An 18,182-nucleotide genomic window follows, 5' to 3' on the forward strand; every position below is an offset into this window, starting at 1 on the left:
TGTGTGCCTTACAGTTTTGCGAATGGAGCTCGTTTGGTTCCCCAAACGGCTCCAGGGCCCCGCGGGCTTCGTTGGGGGCAGTTTTTTGTGCCCGAACCTTTCGGAGCGAAAAAGCGCGAAAACACACGTAGGGGTTAGGAATGATGATAAAAAGTCGTGTGTCAGACGGTTTTGCGAACGGAGCTCGTTTGGTGCCCTAAACGGCCCCCAGGACCGTGGGGCCCACTTTTTTCTCCCGAACCTTCAGGAGCAAAAATGCGCGAAAATGGACCCAGGGGTTAAGAACTACGAAAAAAGGCGTGTGCCAGACGGTTTTGCGATCGGAGCTCGTTTGGTGCCCCAAACAGCCCCTGGGCCTCGCGGGGGTGTCACGGTGCTGGGGTGTCGCATGGCCTTGCTAAGGAGTCATAGAGGCTTGCTGGGGTGTCGCTAGGCACTACTCGGGTGTCGCCATGCACTTTTGGGGTGTCGCAGGATTGCCACAGGGCACAATTTTTTTGCATGAACCTTCTGTCACGAAAAATCGCGAAGACGAACCCAGGGGTTAAGAACAATGAAAAAGAGCGTGTGCCAGACGATTTTGGGGACGAAGCTCGTTTGGTGCCCCAAATGGTCCGCGAGGCCCACTTTTTGCTTCTGAACCTTCCGGCACGAAAATGCACAAAAAAGAACTCAGGAGTTAAAAACGATGAAAAAAATTCGTGTGCTAGATGGTTTTGCGAACAAAGCTCGTTTGGTGCCCCAAACGGGCCCCGGGGCCCCGCGGGCTGCACTGGGGGGCCGTTTTTTGTATGCAAACCTTCTGGAGTGAAAAAGAGCGAAAACGAACCCAGGGGTTAAGAATGATGATAAAAAGTCGTGTGTCAGACGATTTTGCGAACGGAGCTTGTTTGGTGCCCCAAACGGCCCCTGGGGCTATGGGGTCCACTTTTTGCTCCCAAACTTAACGGAGCGAAAATGCACGAAAAAAAACCCAGGTATTAAGAATGATGATAAAAATTCGTGTGCCAAACGGTTTTTCGAACGGAGCTCGTTTGGTGCCCCAAACGGCCGCTGGGGCTGTGGGGCCCACTTTTTGCTCCCGAACCTTTCGACGCGAAAACGGACCCAGGGATTAAGAACTATGAAAAAAAACGGTGTATGCCAGACAGTTTCGCGATCGGAGCTCGTTTAGTGCCCCAAACAGCCCCTGGGTCCCAGCTGGCGTGTCGCATGGCCTTGCTGGGGTGTCACAGGGGATTGCTGGGGTGTCGCTAGGCACTACTAGGGTGTCGCCATGTACTGCTGGAGTGTCGTGGGGCAGTCACGGGGCCCAATTTTTGTGTGCTAACCTTCCGTCACGAAAAAGTGCGAAAACGGACCCAGGGGTTAAAAACAATGTAAAAAAGGCGCGTGCTAGATGGTTTTGGAGACCGAGCTTATTTGGAGCCCCAAACGGCCCCCGGAGCCCCACTTTTTGCTCCTGAACCTTCCGGCACGAAAATGCGCGAAAACGTACCCAAGGGATAAGAACGATGAAAAAAAGTTGTGTGACAGACGGTTTTGCGAACGAAGCTCGTTTTGTGCCCGAAACAACCCCGGGGCCCCGTGGGCTGAGCCGTGTGGCCCTTTTTTGTGCGCGAACCTTCCGTAGCGAAAAAGCGCGAAAATGGACCCAGGGATTAAAAACAATGAAAATTTGCGAACTGAGCTCATTTGGTACCCAAATGACCCCTAGGGGCCCGCAGGCTGTGCCGGGGGGGGGGCATTTTTTGTGTGCGAACCTTCCGGAGCGAAAAAGCACGAAAATGGACCCAAGGGTTAAGAATGATGATGAAAAGTCGTGTGCCAGATGGTTTTTCGAACGGAGCTCGTTCGGTGCCCCAAACGGCCCCCAAGGCCGTGGGGCCCACTTTTTGCTCTCAAGCCTTCCTACACGAAATTGCACAAAATGGACCCAGGGGTTAAAAACTATGAAAAAAACGCATGTGTCAGACGATTTTGCGATCGGAGCTCGTTTGGTGCTCCAAACGGTCCCCGAGGCCCCACGGGTGTGTCGCGGTGCCTTGTTGAGGTGTCGCATGGCCTTGCTGGGGTGTCGCTAGGTACTGCTAGGGTGTCGCCATGCACTGCTGGGGTGTTGCGGGGCTGCCACGGGGTCCAATTTTTGTGGGCGAACCTTACGTCACGAAAAAGCGCGAAAACGGACCCTGGGGTTAAGAACAATGAAAAAAAGGTGTGTGCTAGACGGTTCTGGGGATGGAGCTCGTTTGGTGCCCCAAACGGCCCCCAGAGCCCTAGGGCCCACTTTTTGCTCCCGAACCTTTCGGCACGAAAATACGCAAAAACAAATCCAGAGGTTAAGAATGATGAAAAAAAGCTGTGTGTCAGACGGTTTTACAAACGGAGCTCGTTTGGTGCCCCAAACGGCCCCTGGGGCCCCGTGGGCTACGTTGGCGGCCGGTTTTTGTGCGTGAACCTTTCGGAGCGAAAAAGCACGAAAACGAACCCAAGGGTTTAGAATGATGATAAAAAGTCGTGTGGCAGATGGTTTTGTGAATGGTGCTCGTTTTGTGCCCCAAACGGCCCCCGATGCCGTGGGTCCCACTTTTTGCTTTCAAACCTTCTGACGCGAAAATGCGCGAAAACGGACCCAGGGGTTAAGAACTATGAAAAAAAGGCGTGTGCCATGATTTTGCGATCGGAGCTCATTTGGTTCTCCAAATGGTTCCGAGGTCCCCGCGAGGGTGTCGCGGTGCCTTGTTGAGGTGTCATATGGCCTTGCTCGGGTGTCACGGGGGCTTGCTGGGGTATCGCTAGGCACTATTGGGGTGTCGCCATGCACTGCTGAGGTGTCGCAGGGCTACCACGAGGCCCAATTTTTGTGCGTGAATCTTCTGTCACGAAAAAGTGCGAAAAGGGACCCATGGGTTAAGAACAATGAAAAAAAACGTGTGTGCCAGTTTGTTTTGGGGACGAAGCTCGTTTGGTGCCCCAAACGGCCCCCGGGGCCCACTTTTTGCTCCCGAACCGTCCGACACAAAAATGCGCGAAAACGAACCTAGGGTTTAAAACGATGAAAAATGTCGTGTGCCAGATGGTTTTGCGAACGGAGCTCATTTGGTTCTCCAAACGGTCCCGCGGGCTGCGCCAGGGGGCCGTTTTTTGTGCGCGAACCTTCCGGAGCAAAAAAAGGCGAAAATGGACCTAGGGGTTAAGCATGATGATAAAAAGTCGTGTGCTAGACGGTTTTGCGAGTGGAGCTCGTTTGGTGCCCCAAACGGCCCCCGGGGAGTGATGCATAATTAAGACAAGATAATCACACAAAGCTTAGTTGTGTTGAACATAAGATTATTCCTATCTCTAGGAACACTGCTTACTTTGCTTAGTGAGTTCCACTACTTACCCCCTCAGGTAGTTAGTCGTTGCTGATCAGCTCATAGACAAGCATTGTGACCACTCATAGACAAGCATTGCTACAGCCTCATGGTGATGGGAAATTAGACGTCAATTTATTCAACAACTAAAATCCCTTGGACGCAATATGCGATGCACGTTCTTGAGGTGTGCGTTGATAGTCATGCGTCGATGGTCATGCGTTGGAATGGATATGCGTTAATAAATGTATGCGATGATCATGCGTCCTGTCACAAGTTTTCTTGCGCTCACTCCAAGTATAACGCGAACGCAAGTTTCTCGGGTGATCCGAGGTCGAACACGGGGACTTGTAGCAAAATTAATGCGATAATGTGTATACGGCGGTTTAAATAATAGAATGGATGGGAAGGTTGCTAAGCTAATCCTACTCCTAATTCTAAATAACAGATAACGCAATGAGATTATGCATGAGAGGTAGAGACACGACAACTCTTGACATGAAACAAATGAATGGGAAAATAGATAAAATGCGGAGATGTCTTCATTGCAACCCTTAAGAGTGACCGCAAGGGCAACCTTAGTCAACGCAATCCATGCAATCATGCTACACAAACGTGAGCCTAACTCTAGGACGTATGCGATGGATCTACGATAATGCCGAGAAGCCTATGCCTACCTAGACCTCCATAACCCACTCACTAGCTCTCGCCGCATGAACGTGCTAGCCGCATACCACCTTATCCTACTTTCTGGGCGCATGCAATATCCTATCTGTAGGGCGCATACGCTGTGTGATAGCAAACGGAGTTTATCTCTAAGTTCCCCATTCTTGACTATGCATTCCAACCCACTCTCTTGAGTCTTAGATTTTGTTTTTAGACTACTCTCTCGAGTATGCCTAAATGATGAATGAAGCGCTTATAGGACAAGGTAACTGCATGAACTCTGTTGACCTAAGATTGTTCCTATCTCTAGTGAATAATGCATACAGTGCTTAATGCGACCAACCACTTACCCTCCTGGGCAGTTGGTTGTTGCTGACTTTACTCATAGACAAGCAATGTGTTAGCCTATAGATAGGCATTGCCGCAGCTTTACACTAAGAAAATAAGGTTACTCACACACTCACGCAACGCACATCTCTCGGTGGGTTGCTACATGCTTCATATCCCTAATCCACATGACTAAGTATGCGATACCCAAGCAATCTCACTAAGTGTTGCAATGAAAGTAAGGATGTTAAGCAGAGAAGATGGAGATGGAGTCGAAGGAAACAGAGGAATGCATTGAACACAAAATGTATTAATTCCTTAATCACAAAATGTATACAATACAATATAAGAAAAGAAAGGAAAATGAAATGACTGGCTGGAAGCAAAGACTTGCTTCTAGCGGATGTGCGTCAAGGCTGCCGGTGGTGCCATGGATGGGCGGTAGAGTTAACTCTCCTAAGATCTAGCTCCGGTCAAAGGCTCCGGTCGTCACTCGGAATGGATGGAGGAGGTGAAGAACTCTAAAGCGTCTTCTCACGCATTTTGTCTGGATCGCAGGGAAAACCCTGGGTTGCAGGGATAACCCCCGGACCAGTTGAAATTTTGCTTATCAGCTTCTATTTATAATGTTTGGATCGGCGACAGCATTGATGGACTGCTCTGATTCTGACATTCGACACGTTTAGTCCTTTCTGAACCTCTGCCACTAACGGCGTGGTAGATGAAATGTCAACATCATCTTTTGATTTTCCCAAGGTAGATACGTTGATGTGTTCATTCCACCAACCTTGCGTTGATCCCTTTATCATGTGTTATTGTGTAGCCACAATCATTCGGTGTCTGTATTCACTTAATACCGCAACTCTACATGGTGACCGCAATCGCTTGACAAGCGCAACTCCCATGCGATGGACGTATGCGACTAATTATCGCAACATCCATGCGTTGATCAATGCGTTCACCTTTGCGATGGAGTGTTTCTCCGCATGCGGTCGTTTATGCAGTGGTTCGATTTTCGCGTTTGCGTCCTCTTCCTGTATTAGCTACAAAAATAGAAAATTGAACGCATAATAACACATAATTACGAGTTAGCCGAGATTCATCCTGCTGAACGACACAAGCTCACTTTCTCGTGAATTCCTAGCATAAATGCCGCATATTTTGCATAACAACCTTCATAATTCTAAGTAAAAGGCCTAAGATGACATGCATTTCTGCATGTCATCACCTCACACTAAGCAAAGAGGATCAACTCACTATACTCATGCAACGTACACCTCTCAGTGGTTTGCTACATGCTTCATATGTCTATGCCACATGATTGAGTATGCAATACTCTTGCAATCTTACTTAGTTCGTTGCAATGAAAGTAAGGGATGATAAAGAAGAAGTTAATGAAGAAGAAATCGAAGGAAATAAAGAGATGCATTGATTACAAAATGTATTAATGTCATAAGCCAAAATGTAATACAATACAGAGATAAGAAGAGAGGTGGAGGGCTAGATGTGGGCAATCTCTTGCTTCCATCAGATGTATGTCAAGGCTATCGGTGGTGCCATGGATGGGCGGTGGAATAGTCTCTCTCAAGATCTATCTCCGGAAAAGCTCCGGTCGTCACTCGGAATGAGTTGAAGGAATGAAAAATTCTCAAAGAATGTCTTATCACAATCTCATTTGTGATCACAAGGATCTACCTTAAGGCAAAAACTCGAATGCCTTGAATCTGGGCTCTAAGGCTCTATTTATAGAGCTCAATCGCCGATAGCATTAATGGTCTCGTTCTAAATCACTGCCACTAACGGCGAGTAGGTGAAATGTCAACATCATCTTTTTTATACTCCCGAGGTATGTGTTCATGCTCGTTTTTTTCGAAGTACCATCGCATTCCACCAACCATGCAATCACCCTTCTATCATGGTTATTACTTTGTAGCCGTAACATTCATGTGATGAACGCATGCAATCAATAGCCGCAACATCCATGCGATGAACATATACGATCACCCTTGCGATGGTCTGGGATTCACCGCATGCGATCGATTCCTGCGATAGCTACAAAAATAGACATTTTGATGCAAAATAATGCATAATATTGGGTTAGCAGAGATTTCCCATGCTGATCGACGTAAGCTCACTTTTCACATGAATTCTTAGTATAATCACTGCATATTTTACTTGTTAGCCCTCATAATTCTAAATTAAATGCTACAATAACTTGTATTTCTACCAGTTATCAGACGTACGGGTGGATCATGTTTAAATGAAAACCTAAGCAGTCTGTAGTAGATGAATAAAGTTGGGTACCTTATCCTGGTGACACTATGGATATGACCTGCTTTGTAGATGTTACAAGTGTTGTAAGTGCTACAAATGATCTGATCCTGATCATTCTTGTGGAGACATGTGAGTGGAAGTATCCTATACAAAGAGTTTGTATAAGACCGGATCACGAAATAACTAGTCTCATTATATAACACCGTTAATAATAGAGATTTACATTTCACTAGGATGGCCATAGGTGAAATGACCTAAATCTTGAGTGAGTTGTGAATTCCTGCTTATGAAGGCATTTCTTTGATTTCTATAGGTGAGAGTGGCCAGAACGACAACTCGATATGCCTACCATTTTGAGGATTCGTCTAATTAGGGAGCTGGGAATACAGCTACATAAGACAAAATTCACTCATTCCTTAATATCAGGTTAAGTAGATAAATTCCTCTCTTAAGGATTGATTTCGGGGCTTGAACAATGTGGTTACACCCTTTCTTAGCCCGAGAGGGATTTGGTCATAGTTGGACTATGATGAATGGTATTTAAGGAGTTAGATGCAACTATAGGGACAAAACGATAATTTTGGCCCAATTGTACTTACGAGCAATTTTTGAAGGGTCATCGCACTATTGACTGGTTATATCCAATAGACATAGAAATATATATGTAGTGTGAAGAATGCAGTTGTCGGTTATTGAGTGACGACAGTTAATGAATGTTGGATAATTTAATTAAAGAGTTTAATTAATTATCCAAGTATCATTGGAGCTTCAATCTACAGATTCATAAGGTCCCCTCTATAACTCAACATGGATTATTGAGAATTAATTTTAGATTAATTTGAATTGTTCAAATTAATTGGGGGAATTAATTATATGCGATATAATTAATATAATCTATTTGATACATTATAGTATAAAGTTTATTTTGAGAGAAATTAAGTACTTGAATGTGATTCAAATACTAATTATATGAATGAGATTCATATAATTAAATTTAGTATAATTGTGATTTATATTAAATACCATAAATGATTGAGATAAATAAAAACTATAAGTTATATTGTATTTGATACAATATAAAAAATATAGGTTATATGTTATATTTGATACAATATATAGTTGTATATACATATAATAAGTTAGTTATTATATATATATATTTCTATATACATATATATTAAATTTAATTTAATTTTGAATTAAATTAGTCGAGGGAGTTCATAACTCCCTCCCTAATTTTTCTCTCTAACCATCATGAAACGTTAAAGGACAATTTGTTTTATTACTTCTTCGTCTTCTTCACAGTTGAGAGGGCCTCTCTGTGAATTCTCTAAAATTTACTTCTAAGAACATAGAGAAGAATAGGGTTTTCTTCTTCCTCTTTCAAAACTTTCTCCCTCTTCCCAAAATATTAGCAGAGTCCACTACTCCTGTTTATTCTCATCCTCTAAGGAGAATACAGGAGGTTCTCTTGTGGTGGTGGCCATTTGAAATTTTAGTTTTTTGGAGATCGAGATTCAGTTGAAGTGTCGTGATCAGATCGAGGGAGTAAACGAAGAAATTGTTCTTCAAGGGTAAGCTTGTTTTTCTTCCCTTTCTTCCTTCTGATCAGCATGCTATAAAATATTATAATGCATAAATATTTGTTTTTTGTTCTATAAATTTGGGATTCTGTTAAAAATAAATTGGGGTGATCCCGCTTCCACCGTGGAACTTCACCATTCCTTCATTTTTAACACTTAGAAGAAATGAGAGAGCTTGGAGATGGAGACCTTGCCATGCTATGCGCTCAAGGGTCTAAGGGAGAAAATGGGCTAAGTTTAACATGAGGCATGCGTTGATGGCCATATAGAGGTTAGTGGTGCCTAACGAAGGGGAGTTGGTCGTGGTTGCCAAGGACAGGATAGCGTTATAAGAGGTTAGTAAAGGTTAAAGTAAGTGGAATGCGAGCAGCCAAGCTTGCCTAGGTAAGTTCATGGTGTGCACCGAGCAATGTTAGGGAGGTTAGTAGACTAAGCCAAGGCAAGGGCTAGGCGGCCACAAAAAGTAGTTGACTGGGAGGCATCAAGGTTAAGGCATGTGGTTATCCAAGGCCTATGCGATAGTGCAAGGGGCACTAAGGCACTTTTAGAGGTTATCCAGTACGTTGGTAAGTGGTAGGCCTAGGCACGAGCACCTAAGAGTGTGCACTGGCTAGTGATGCAATGACCAAGGGAGTGTTGCGCTGGTTGGGGTATGCGTTGGTCGAGAACAGAGGCTTGCATATCAAGCCTATGTATTGGTGAAAGGTTGAAGCACCCAGCTTAATCATCTGGTTAGTGGGCTAAGTGGCCTGGTTAGAGGCCTTAAGCAAGCATTAATGGGCCAGGTGTCACCCTAATGAAGTACTTGATCATGCAACCCTTAGTATAAAAAGAAGTTGGGAATGTAGAGCTCGGTTTGTGCAATTTACTCGTGCCAAAGGAGAAAAATTGCTGCCAAATTGAAGCTTGATCAGTGCTGAAGTTGATCTAGGGCCGTCAAAAGAAAATTCTCACGAGCTTGAGCTAAAAGTTGAAGAGTTCCGCAAGTGCTTGAAGCTCTCGAGTTACTCGGGTAGGTTGGAAAAATTGTAGAATTCCAAGCTCATTAAGAGAAATCAGAGGTTGAAATTTTAAGGTAAGATAGTTAAGATTTTAGAAACAAGTTCTTAGAATGAAATTTTGTGAGATAATGTATGGAATTAAGTTATTTAAGCTAGAATTTGAATTTGGAATTTAGCTGGATGAACAAGCAGGCTGCTGCAACTCAAGGATAAGCAAGCAGCTGACAGGTTGAAGTTGTGCATGGGCGAGCACGCGTCTTGACGAGGCACAAGTTGGTATAGACGGGCGTTGGCTGAGATATGTGTGCGGGGTGAACGTGAGGCTATGCGCATTGGTTGAGGCATGCTTAGGGTCATGATAACCAACTCACATAGGCAAGTAGGCGCATTTGGTGTCAGTGAGCACCCGTGTGCGTGCTGTCACCCACCTACCTAGTTACAAGGTAAAATTTGGTTAAGTGTGGTGATGTGTTGAGTTTACCAAAGTATTGAGGATGCGTTGAGTATGGCTAAGTGTGATGATGCGTTGAGCTAGGTTTAGACTTAGAATATTACGTGGAATTTTTATATAAGAGTGTTAAATCCAAAGATTGAAGTTAAGCTCAAGAGGGAGATAAAGGCATTAACCAAAGGTTCCTATTATTTTCACAGGGCGAATACATATAGGGGAAGCCTACAACCTTTTGAGGAAGTAACTTAAAGATAGTGAGTGATTTTCATTAAATTGAACTTTATTTGATTTTCGTGAAGTAAGATTTATAATTTACTAGGTTTTCAATGAGTTTTCAACGCATAGTTACTCACTCTACAAAGATGTCTACTTTTACAGAACATGCTTTACATTTAGTAGCTTTCAATACATGCTTTGATTATGACTTGTTGAGTGGATGCATGTCCCCTTTCTTTATAAAAGATTGAGTTTTTATGTGAAACTAAGCATGCATTTTATGAGTTGTACTATGAATTCTTAAGTGTGCTTTTCCTAGTTTCCAAAACTAAGTTAAAGCATGTATGTGATGAATCCTAAAGGAGATTTACGATATATACTTAGCTTTAAAGGCTTGACAACATGTTTTACTAGCATTCCATGAGTTAAATCGTTCTCTAATAATTTGACACTTATGATATATTTTCTATTGGAATGCTTTATGCTAGTGATTATTAGAGTTTATCTTAAGTAAGAATTTTATGATGTTGTATTGAAGAAACCCGATACTTCAGTATGAAGGTATCTGGGTCCCCTGATACCTAAGGGATGACGGTATCCAGGGCATTGAGTAACCTATAGGGCTTGACCACTTGCATATAGGTTCTAAATTGAAAATGTTGATTGTATTGGAAATATTCTACATCAGCTAAGAAATTTGATGTTGAACACTTGAGCAAAAATGGCTCTCCCTCAACTAAGGCAAAAGGATGATATTTTCCTAACGATTTGAATGATAGTCGAGGTTTCTAGGGTCCCTAAAGCATTTTCAAAGATGTTATGTTTTTAATTCTTTTAATGTTGTTGTGCCCTGAATTTGATTAGTTTCGACTTTGAGTACTATTATGTTTTCGTATCGTATCATTAAAAAGAAAATTTTAAGAAGTCACTCACTGGGCGTTTAACTCAATTTTTCCAATGTTTTCGTTTTCCCTAGATAGCGGCCCACACCTCAGAGCTTAGCTGATCTGCCAGTCTGCCATACATAGATCAAGTCTCGAGAAAAGCAAAAAAATAAGAAGCTTATGTGGTTAAGCTTTTTTTGTTTAAGTAAATTTCCTTGTGCATGTTAGGGACTGAGGATAGACTTAAGATGGGATCCACTATTGTGTAGATTATTTTGGCACATATATATTTAGCATGTGCATCTGAGTTAGCTGGTTTGTTGTTGGGGAGTATTTAGTTGAATGCATGCTTATAAATTATTTATCAGATGCGTAAAGCTTTAGAGTATAAGTTTCTAAAGTTGAGATGGGCAGTGGATATCATAAAAGGGTTGACATCTGCTGTCTTCACATCTTCTTCTAATTTAAGAAGGTAATCTAGGAGGGGGTGTGACAACCTCTGCTGTCTTCACATCTCTTTCTAATTTAAGAAGGTAATCTAGGAGGGGGTGTGACATTCAACCATGGAAAAAAATTGAGGAACTATAACCAAAATCTCACTATTTGCTTTCATCATAAATGTCCAAGTGAAATGTGAAAAATCATCCACAATGATAAGAAATAAAAATAACTAGGATGAGAAGCAACATGATATGGTCCCCAAATATCACAATGTATTAGTTCGAAAGCATGAGCAGCAACATGATTATTAGATACAAAAGATAAATGCTTTTTTTTTTTTTTTTTTTTTGCTAAGGGAAAAACATCACGTGATAAGGGAGCGTCAAGATGTTTCTTATCAACACGAATAACATCCTTAAAAGCAAGAAAATGTTTAGGAGAAAGATGACCTAAACAACAAGGCCAAGTGTCAATGGTGATAGCAGAATAAATGACCAGCATAAAAGCAACATTATCCATAACATACAATCCATGAAAGTTAGCCTTGCCAATCGTTGTCAAAGATGACTTGTCCTGAAGAACACAAGTATTTCCATCAATTTGAACAATTATAGGTATGTGTCGAATTAATGCACTGATGGAGATGAGATTGAAAGAAAAACTGGGAATATAAAGAACATCAATCAAAACAATACGTTCACTGAGATAAACATCGCCAACAAATTCCACATTGACAGAAGAAACGTTAAAGGAGATACAAAGACTCCCAAAAAAAAAATCAATTGATGAAAAAATTATCAAGAACGACAGATGTGTAACGAAGCTCCCAAATCTAATATCCACTTATCAAAAATTGAAGCAAAAGGAGAAGCAGATAGACATATACCAGCAACATTGGGAGATGGCTATGTAATTTTATGTTGGACCAATCAAGAACCTATAAATCTCATTCACAGAGGAGAAAGACCCACGGAACCACAAATGGATATATCGATGATGACTGAGCAGTGACATAGATGAAACCACGAATGAAAAGAAAAAAAAAATAAAGAACCATGAAAAAGCCTCTGACAAACCCACTGACAATGAGGGTGCCATCTACACACTGGCGGCACTAAAAGACGAGACCAGTTGCGATCAACGGATGGCCTTAACTAATGTCAATGAGCGACACTTCAGGCCAATGATCTGTATGTTGGGATTGGTATCCTAAATGGTATCCTAAATCTCTCTTGTGTTCTCGTAGTTTGTAAACATTGTATACACAAATTGTTATTAATAAAATAATTGTTATTTTATGAGCATACACTCAATCCAATAAACTAAAATCCTAGGTCATTTTATGTAATTTAAACAAGTATGTAGAGACATACAGATGGATCTTGTTTAAATAATAACCTAAATGATTTGTAATAGAGGGATAAGATTAGATAACTTATCCTGGTGACACTATGAATATGACCCACTTTGTTGATGTTACAAGTATTGTAAAGTGCTATAAATGATCTAATCCTGATCATTCATGTAGATATTGAAGGATCTCTTACTGAAGAGTTCCATGAGCGTGTTCAGATCACTCTGATCTCACCGTGACCGAAATACAACAATATACATTAAAACGTACAATTATGCAGACAAACAGTAATTATTGTCATGCTATGAACAAGATATAATAAGGGAGAGAGTGCCATACCAGTTGAAGACGGTCTTCAAACTTTAGAACTCAACGCATCGGAACCCTCCACCCGATCAACCAACACCTAGCAGCGGCGTCGACTACAGCAGCACAGAAACGAATGCCACAAGGACGAAACCACCAAAAAAGAGCCCCAGGTATTCTCGGAGTGAGAACCCAAAGCGTGGTCTTTGGTGAATTTGGTAGAGAAAGGAGGAAGTATGGATCGTGTAGGCGATAAGTAAGTGAGAGGGGAAAAGGCGCTATCGCATAACATGATGCTTATCGTTTAAGAGACACTACATGATCGTGTAGGTTTTACTGAACGATCGTTTAAGAAATGGTATACGATCGTTTAGCTAACACGGCACACTATACGATTGCTTAAGGAAGCTATTCGATCATTTAGGAACTAGTGTGCGATCGTTTAAGCGCGAGGTGGACGATCGTTTAGGCAGAGAGTTACTATCGTATAGGCTCTCGAAATACTTAAGAGATCGTTTACGATTTCACCAGTGCGATCTCTCTTTTTCTTTTGGATGGACGATTGAACATGAAAACTATTTTCATTTTAATTCATCAGTTACAATAATCGACGCTGCCCCACTAACCCACATCCGAACGTGAAAAAATTGGCTTAATTATCGTATAATAAACCAATTAATTAATTATAAATATAATCATATTATATTTTTATCCTATAGTTTGATATCACATATCTACTATAGTATTTTCTCCTCTACTTGATATAAATCATATTTATATCTAATTTCCTCCAAAATAATGTATCTCATATATTTAGCCAATTATATCATATATAATTAACCAGTCCAATGATATCATATATAATCAAACTTTCTCTTGTCAATTTGAACATTTCAAATTAACCCAAACACTGATTATCGACTTTATCCAAGCTACCCAAGGAACCTAATGGACCTGTGGCTCGAAGCTCCAACGGTTCGTAAATAGCTGACTAAACTCTTTAGCCACGAGATCCATCATTCGTTAACTGTCAAGCATTCTACTAAAGACCAACAACTGAACTCTTCTTACCACAGATATATTTTTGTGTCCATCAGATATAACCAATCATAAGTACGATGACCCTTCACAGATGCTCGTAAGTATAACTGAGCCAAATTACTGTTTTGTCCCTGTAGTTATATCTCACTCCTTAAGTACCACTGATTTCTCTAATGAACAATACAACATAGTCCAACTATGTGTGAACACCTCTTAGGTCAAGAGAAGGTGTGTGGCGCCACATCGTTTAAGCCCCGGAATCAGCCATTAAGGGAGCTATCTATCTACTTACCCCTACCTCGGGGAAGGAGTGAATTTCATCTTGTGTAACTGAGTTCCCAACTCCCAAATCAGATGAATCCCCAAAATAGTAGGTTTGAATTGGCGACCTGGCCACTCGCACCCATACAAATCAAAGAACTGCCCTCAATGGTAGAAGTTCCCAACTCACTCAGGATTGAGGTTATGTTACTTATGGTCATCCTAATGAAGTGAAGTCTTTGTCATGAACAGTGTAACGAGATGTTAACACTTCGTGGTCAGGTCTTATACAAACTCTTTGTATAGGACGCCCCCACTCGCATGTCCCCAACACGAATGATCAGGATCAGACCATCTATGACAAGTCACAACACTTGTGACCATTCCACAAAGCGAGCCGCATCCGTAGCGTTACCAGGATAAGGTTTCCCTCCTATATCCATATACTACAAACCATTTTGGTTATCACTCAAGACATGATCCACTTGTATGTCATCACATACATGCTTGAGTCACATACAGATAACCAGGGATTTTATGTTTATTGGTTTGTGGTAAAGCAAATAAAACAAGCAATTGAGCATAATACAAGATGTGAAGTAAATATCATATATTAACAACACAAGCGTTCGTACAAACTGTTTACAAACTATAGGACACTAAACTTTAGGGCATCAACCCCAACAGAGATATATGAGTGAGGGTATCCTATACAAAGAGTTTGTATAAGACCGGACCACGAATTGATTAGTCTTATTATATAACACTATTAATAATAGCACAAGGATAAATAGGTGACATGACCTGAATCCTGAGTGAGTTGTGAACTCTTGTCTATGAAGGCGGTCCTTTGATTTGTATGGGTGAGAGTGGCCAGATTGCCACTCAATATGCCTACCATTTTGGGGATTCGTCTGACTGGGGAGCTGGAAACACAACTACACAAGACGGAATTCACTCATTCCCTGATGTCAGGATAAGTAGATAAATTGCTCTCTTAAGGGCTGATTCTGGGGCTTGAAGAATGTGGCCACACCCTCTCCTGGTCGAAGAGAGACTTACTCATAGTTGGACTATGACTTATTATTCATTAGATAAATCAGTGGTACTTAAGGAGTTAGATGTAACTACATGGGCAATACGAGCAATTATGAAGGGGCATCAAACTGTTGATTGGTTATATCCAATGGACACAAAAATATATTTATAGTGCGAAGAGTGCAATTGTCGGTCTTAGTGGAGTGGCCGATAGTTAATGGATGTTAGGTAATTTAATTAAAGAGTTCAATTAATCATCCAAGTACTATTGGAGCTTCAATCTACAGGTTCATAAGGTCTCATTTGTAGCTCAATAGTGATTAAGTTGAAAATTAATTTTGGATTAATTTGAATTGTTTAAATTAATTGAGAAAATTAATTATTTAATTAATTAATTATAGGTGATATAATTAATATAATGTATTTGATACATTATAATATAAGGTATTCTAAGAGAAATTTAAATATGATTCAAATACTAATTATATGAATGGGATTCATATAATTCAGTTTAATATAAATATGATTTATCTTAAATATTATAAATAGTTGAGAGGAAATAAAATATTTGAATATGATTCGAATACTAATTATATAGATGAGATTCATATATTGAATTTAATATAAATATGATTTATATTAAATGTCATGCATTGTTGAGAGGAAATAAAACTATAGATTATATTGTATTTGATACAATATAAAACTATAGGTTATATGTTATATTTGATATAGCATACAGTGTATATATATATATATATATATATATATATAATAGGGTGGTTATTATATATATTATTTAAATTAAATTAAATTTTTTAATTTAATTAAAGGGAGGGAGTTATAACTCCCTCTCCCTAATTCTCTCAGGAAAACGTGCAGTGAGTAGGGAACAGTTTAGCAATTCATTCCATTTTCATCTTCTTCCTCTGAATGTCATAGAAGAGTCTCTGTGAAAACATCTCGTTCCTCTCTCAAACTCTTTTTGTCTTCCAAAAGTTTGTGTAGAGCCCACCACTCCTGCACATTCTCATTCCCAAGAGAATACAGAAGGTTCTCAAGTGGTGGTGCCTAATTGGGATTTCATTTTAGAGATCGGTACATGATTTGGATCGAGAGGGAATACGTAAAGAAAATTAGCTTCAAGGGTAAGCGTATATTTCTTCCCTATTTCTCAAATTAATAGCATGTTGTAAAGTTTTTTTGTTTGATAATGCATAATTGTTATGTTTTGTAACTTTTATCAATTATGTGAAAACTAAAATTGGGAATGATCCCCGCTTTTGCTGTGAAACCTTCGATGGATTCCCTTCACTATGCACTAGGTGCACGAATGAACGTCGATCAACGGTGGTGAGCACGATGGCTGAACATGATTAACGGTGAGATCTGATGTCAACGTCGACAATAGGTTGGGGCTTCATGAAGAAACTGGGTATAAAAGCTTCAAGATTTGCTCTGGTACCATATTCAACCAGTCAAGGTGATGAATCAGGAGATGGAGTGGCCGACTTCTACTTCCTCGAGAAAAGGGGGAGACTACATGGAAAAGAAGCCCTAAAGGGAGAAAATGTAAAATTACATATATACCCTTGTAGAATTACATACATATCTTTAATAATCTCAAAGCATTGAATACAATTTCTAAAGTCAATGAATCTTTGCTATACTTTATTGTAAAGTTAACTTCTTTATAGCTTTAAAGTAATGAATTTAGGAGAATAACATTTTGATCTTCATCAACTAGTTTTTATTCCTATATTTGATATCTACTCATATCTTGTTGAAATTATCCAAGTTATCATCTCAAGTTTTCAGCTTATATGTATTTGACAGTCTGTGAGTATTCTATTCTTCGTCTATGTTTTTCGTTCTTTTGATCCATGGTCTGAAATCTTTCGATTGGTTGATTTGTACTATTGGTGACAACGACATTTCTGAGGACAGAAACGATTATGGTAAGATTGTCGGAGAAGGGAAGAATAATTGGCATTATAGAAGTGAGGAGGAAATAGGGGGAAAGAGAATGAAAGCCACCTCATAAAAATAATTATTATTAAATCACTTAAAATTTCCAAATTGTCAACCCCTACAATCAACAATCTCACAATACCTAGTTTTATCATTAGTCAATTAACAATCAAAGCATATGTCAATGATCACATTGACTACTTTGTTGTTCTCCTAATTTAAAAAAGCATAACGATAACATATTAGGGGGAAAAAAAGAATAATTAAAAGAAAAGAGATTGAGTACTTAATTCATAAATAGTTAAATTAAAGGGAAGTTAGACAAGGTAATCTGTGGTAGATTCCCCAAAGTAAGCAATTGAATAAAAAAAAGAGAGACTGAATTAATTGCTTTGAATGATGATGGAAAGAATTTGAATAATGAACATTTTTTGTTTGCATTCACATTGACCTACCCCAACCCAATTTTTATTACAACATTATAGGAAATGATACCTTTCTAGATCTTCTCTCAATATAATGTCATCATAAGGTTTTAAATATAGTTGCCGACATTAAAAGTGGAATCTCAATTTTTGTAAAAATGTCAATACAAACATTATTAGGGTTGCCAAGGACAAATGATGAAGAACCCTAGTACTAATTATATAAGTGTGTAAATAAGAACTTATATCAATCTAAGAATGGAGATAAGAACAAGTTTACTTTGATGGTCCCTATCAAAGACTAGAGAAATTTGTCACTGAAATCAAAGATTTGAATGCATCGAATAAAAAGTTTAAAGATTTTATTTGATCTTTCGACTCAATTTTATCTTCAATTTGTGGGTAATTAGTATTAAGAAAGATAGCATGAATCTTATTTGTCCAAACATTCTCACTATAATTTTTTCTAGAAATTTCATTTATAACTGAGAATGAAAAAACAAAATGGATTCGTCTGCGGTAAGGTCCGCTCAACAACGGATCATATGTTTTTGATAAATAGTATTTTTTAGTTTTATCATTACATA

At 39.9% G+C, this 18,182-nt stretch overlaps 1 long non-coding RNA gene across 1 annotated transcript; it reads left to right on the forward strand.

Moving 5' to 3' along the window:
- Nucleotides 1-16,059: 16,059 nt before the first annotated feature.
- Nucleotides 16,060-16,939, forward strand: LOC150036620 (uncharacterized). Its single transcript, XR_016529352.1, has 2 exons — nt 16,060-16,347; nt 16,525-16,939. It is a non-coding gene; the product is annotated as an uncharacterized LOC150036620 (long non-coding RNA).
- The last annotated feature ends 1,243 nt before the right edge of the window (nt 16,940-18,182 follow it).

Source organism: Benincasa hispida, chromosome 4 (genome assembly GCF_027475165.1).
Source record: "Benincasa hispida cultivar pf3 chromosome 4, pf3_genome.v1.1, whole genome shotgun sequence".
NCBI lineage: Eukaryota > Viridiplantae > Streptophyta > Magnoliopsida > Cucurbitales > Cucurbitaceae > Benincasa > Benincasa hispida.